General features: G+C 48.1%; 1 pseudogene; it reads left to right on the top strand.

Annotated features, from left to right (window-relative positions):
• The first annotated feature begins 3,464 nt into the window (after positions 1-3,464).
• LOC123057145 (uncharacterized) lies at positions 3,465-4,322 on the top strand (annotated as a pseudogene).
• Positions 4,323-4,531: the final 209 nt, after the last annotated feature.

Raw genomic sequence — 4,531 nt, 5'->3', positions numbered from 1 at the left:
ATCGTATCGTTCATAGAGAGCTCAAACCATTGCATCCTTGCATCATCTTTATTGGTTCTTATTTGGTTCTTCTCTTTGTGAGTTTTGGAGCTTATGGTCATCTTGGTGACAAGCTCGAGTTCATCGAAAACGGAGTCCACTTGCATCTTCTATGATGTTTTCGATGTTGGAGGTTTTTGTCGGTTCTTCTCGGTTGGAGGTTTCTCTCCTTTATTTGTTGGCATACCTCCCCTGCCTCTTCTTACTATAACCAGTCGCTGTTTTGATGCTACTTGTCGTCTTGTTTCCAACAAGCTTGAATTTGCTCAATTCGGAGCTCATATGCAGAAGTTATGGCAGTTCTGTTTTTCTTGAGTGTGGTTTTTGTCAGGGTCCCAGCGGTAGTACCGTGGTACCCAGCGGTAGTACCGCTGAGGGGTCACAAGCGGCAGTACCGCTCCGCAGCGATAGTACCGGCGGTGACTCCGCAACAGTACTACCGCTGGCTTACCAGGTCCCTACCGCGTCGATTCGAGGGGTCTTTTTCTGTGTCAGATTGTGCGGTACCTCGCTGCGGCAGTAGTGCGGCAGTACCGCTCCTTAGCGGCTGTACCGCCCTTCCTCTGCGGTAGTACCGCCCGGTCCCTCTTTCCCTTTACCCTTCGTCCTGCGCGGCAGTACTGCCGAAGGGAGCGGTAGTACCGCTTATCCCAACTGTAGTACCGTTGTCTCCTGCGGTACTACCGCCCCAAGGTTCATATTTTGTTGCTCCTTTTCCCTGTCTCTTCCACCTGAGCGGTAGTACCGCTCGTGGAGCGGTAGTACCGCTCGTGTGCGGGCTGAGCACATAACGGTTGGATTTTCCTCCTCCTATAAAAGGGGGTCTTCTTCCCCATTGAACCTTATCTCTTGAGCTCGTGTTCTTCCCCCATTGTTGACCTTGTTTGAGCTTGCTAACTCTCAATCCCTTCATGGATTCTTGCTAGTTTTTGAGGGAAAAGAGAGAGGAGATCTAGATTCACATTTCCACCAATCACTTTCTCCTCTATGTGAGGGGAACCACTTGGATCTAGATCTTGGAGTTCTTTGTGTTCTCTTTTTTGTTCTTCCTCTCATTTTCCTCCCTAGCATTAGTTGCTTCGGTGGGATTTGAGAGAGAAGGACTTGGGCACTCCGTGTGCCCTTGCCATTGCATTTGGTGCATCGGTTTGAGTTCTCCACGGTGATATGTGGAAGTTACAAGTTGAGAAGCTTATTACTCTTGGGTGCTTGGTACCCTTGAGCTTGTTCCTCTTGGGTGCTTGGGTGCCCTAGACGGTTGGTGGTGTTCGGAGCTCAATCATTGTGGTCTAAAGCTCCGGGCAAGCGTCGGGGTCTCCAATTAGGTTGTGGAGATTGCCCCGAGCAATTTGACGGGTTCCGGTGACCGCCCCCAAGGGTTGCCAAAGTGTACGGGTTCGGTGACCGCCCCCGAGGGTTGCCATTTGTACGGGTTCGGTGACCGCCCTCAAGGGTCCCTTAGTGGAATCACGGCATCTTGCATTGTGCGAGGGCGTGAGAAGATTACGGTGGCCCTAGTGGCTTCTTGAGGAGCATTGTGCCTCCACACCGCTCCAAACGGAGATTAGCATCCGCAAGGGTGTGAACTTCGGGATACATCATCGTCTCTGCGTGCCTCGGTTATCTCTTACTTCGAGCCCTTTACTTATGCACTTTACTTTGTGATAGCCATATTGTTTCTTGTCATATATCTTGCTATCACATAGTTGCTTATCTTACTTAGCATAAGTTGTTGGTGCACATAGGTGAGCCTAGTTGTTTTAGGTTTCGTGCTTGACAAATTAACCGCTAGGTTTATTCCACATTTGTTCAAGCCTAAACCGTAATTATTTTAAAACGCCTATTCATCCCCCTCTTTAGGCGACATCCACGATCTTTCAATATTGTTCACCAGACTCATCAATGGCATCATACGACTCGTAAAACCACCGACCTAATCACAAATCAGTCGCTGGTTGCATGCCGTAGCACTATCAGTTCCTTGCGGTGATCGTGGTTACTATTTGTTTGTGGTGCAGAGGAATCAGTACAACAACAGAACTTGAAGCTGACGAGGATGGATGATGGTTGGTTTTCGTGGAGAGATCAGGTGCATATGAAGGACCTATTATCTTCCGTTTTTTGTTTTTCATCATTCAACGGGACAATTTCCTAATTCTTTTTTAGTACTGTCTGGAAAGGTTATTAGTACATATAGGTTTTGTCAAAATTTATTAGCACATATGAGGTTTTTTGTTTGGATCCCCTTTGGCTCTATATAATTCTTTGGAGTGGGATTCTAGATAGATGCTTTTATTAATTTTCTCTCATTGTAACGTACGGGTATGTTTACTGTAATAATAAAGTCAGAAGGAGAAGGGCGAGGTCCAGATGGAGCTCTGCCAATTCCGCCGCTTTCATATCTCAACTGTTGCTGCTAGCTCTACTCTGCTCAACGATAAATTCTGTATGGTTAGTTAATTTACTAGGTAAATTGCATAGCTCAGTAGCATGCACACATGAACGCTCAAGTTACATGTTTGGTCAGCCATTCCTTGGCAGTCTATGGCTAGGCTTCCCAGCAGATGGAGATGCTCTGGTTCAGAATCTTATAACGTGAATTATTGAATATTACGCATTGTTTTAAATCAATTTATTGAGCTAGGGACATAAAAAAATTATGCATTGTTTTAAATCAATTTATTGAGCTAGAGACCCTCCTAGGTAAATTATGGAGATGCTCTGGTTCAGAATCTTATAACGGGAATTATTGAATATTACGCATTGTTTTAAATCAGTTTATTGAGCTAGAGACATAAAAAAATGATTTTTTAGTAACAGAGAGTACGTGTTGTCCTTTTTAGGGGAAGAGAGTTTTTTTTAGGGAAGGGGAAGAGAGTACATGTTGTCTGTGTATGTGTCGATCGAGGTCCAGCTTAGGCCAAGCCCAAAAAACAGTGCAAAAAACAATTACAAATGAAATATAATTTTCCAAAAAAATGTTGATCACCATAAAAACGATTCCATTTTTTAGAAATGTTCTCAAAATTACAAAAAAAAAACACCACCTCAAAAAATATATATTCATGTTTTTATGAACAATAATAAATAAGATCGATTTAAAGACTATTCCATGTGACTACTCGTTCATCGGATGAAAGTGCGGAGCTGAAGTAGGTCTTCGGTCTTCACGTCCGAATTTTATGGTCCAAAATGCTATGCTCAATGTAATTTTATTTCCAACATTTGCCAAAATTGGATATGAGAGGTGTTGCACAATGCTATGTTTTAAATATTTTCGCCCGTTGCAACGCATGGGCATTTGTACTAGTGAAGATCTGACGTCTATGAAAGACTGCTGCGGAGTCCCACACACCAGCGCCTCACGCGACCGGCCGAAAAATTCGGCCGGCGTGTAGGCGTGAACCGGTTTCCTAAAAGTATTCATGTATTTCTCACGTGGCACTAGATTTCCCACAAAACCCCGCAGGTATATATGGCCAAACCCCACGATTCCGCCTACCCTCCCCGAGTGCGACAGCTACGACGCCGACGTCCTCATCGACCTGCGGTGCTACATCGCCGACCGTCCGAACGCCACCACCGCCAGGGGCGCCACGAGCACTGGCCTCCCGATCCAGGTTACCTTCCACGCCGCCCGACCGCCGCTCCTCTCCTACCTGTGCGTCCACTGCCCCGGCCTCGACTACAACCGCCGTCGTGAGCCCAGGGTCGTCGTCGCCGCTGAAGCCGACCTCGTGCTCCTTCGCGTCCCTAACAACATCAACGTCTGTGTAGTCATACAGTCCTGGGACTACTTCATGTACAGGCCACGAACCCATGTGCTGGACCTGCTCCCCAACCCGCACCCCAGGGGCTTCCACGACTCTGCGACCGCCCTCCTCAGCCGCAAAGGTGGCGGCTGGTACGCCGTCACCGCCATGAGCTATTGGTCCCCGGTGTACAAGACCGAGTGCAACTGCGACACGCCCATTATCAGGTGGGATTTCAGTGTCCACCTGTACCGCTCCTACCACTCCTAGTCCGAGGGGTGGATCACCGTGCCCATGTCAGTGGACGAGCTCGTCAGGGACAAGCTCGCCCCCCTACCCGTCGAAGTGTCGGAAGAAGACATGCCGTATCACAAGACGGACAAGACGATCACGACCGGTGACGAGCGCGGCACGGTCGCCTGGGTGGACCTCTGGCGCGGCATCCTCGTCTGCGACGTCCTCGTGGAGCCCCTAGTGATAGTGCATGACATCCCGCCAACGAAGCTGTACAACAAGGCCCTAGATTGTTAGAATTGTGTCGAATATTATTATACGAGGTAGGTTACAGTTGGACTTGGTTTTGGATTGTGTGTAGACAGGATAGGAGTTGTGTCCTAATACGACACTTGTATCCTAGGCCTCTCTTATATAGCGGGGGAGACACACGATGTAACATATGCCAACATAATAGCACGGGCACGCGGGGGAGCCGGCGGCGTGTGCCGGCGCCCGGACGGCCG

The sequence above is a fragment of the Triticum aestivum genome, chromosome 3A, assembly GCF_018294505.1.
Source record: "Triticum aestivum cultivar Chinese Spring chromosome 3A, IWGSC CS RefSeq v2.1, whole genome shotgun sequence".
In the NCBI taxonomy this organism is placed as follows: Eukaryota; Viridiplantae; Streptophyta; class Magnoliopsida; order Poales; family Poaceae; genus Triticum; species Triticum aestivum.
Note: the sequence above shows the minus strand (reverse complement) of the source record. Positions and strands in the feature narration are given on the sequence as shown.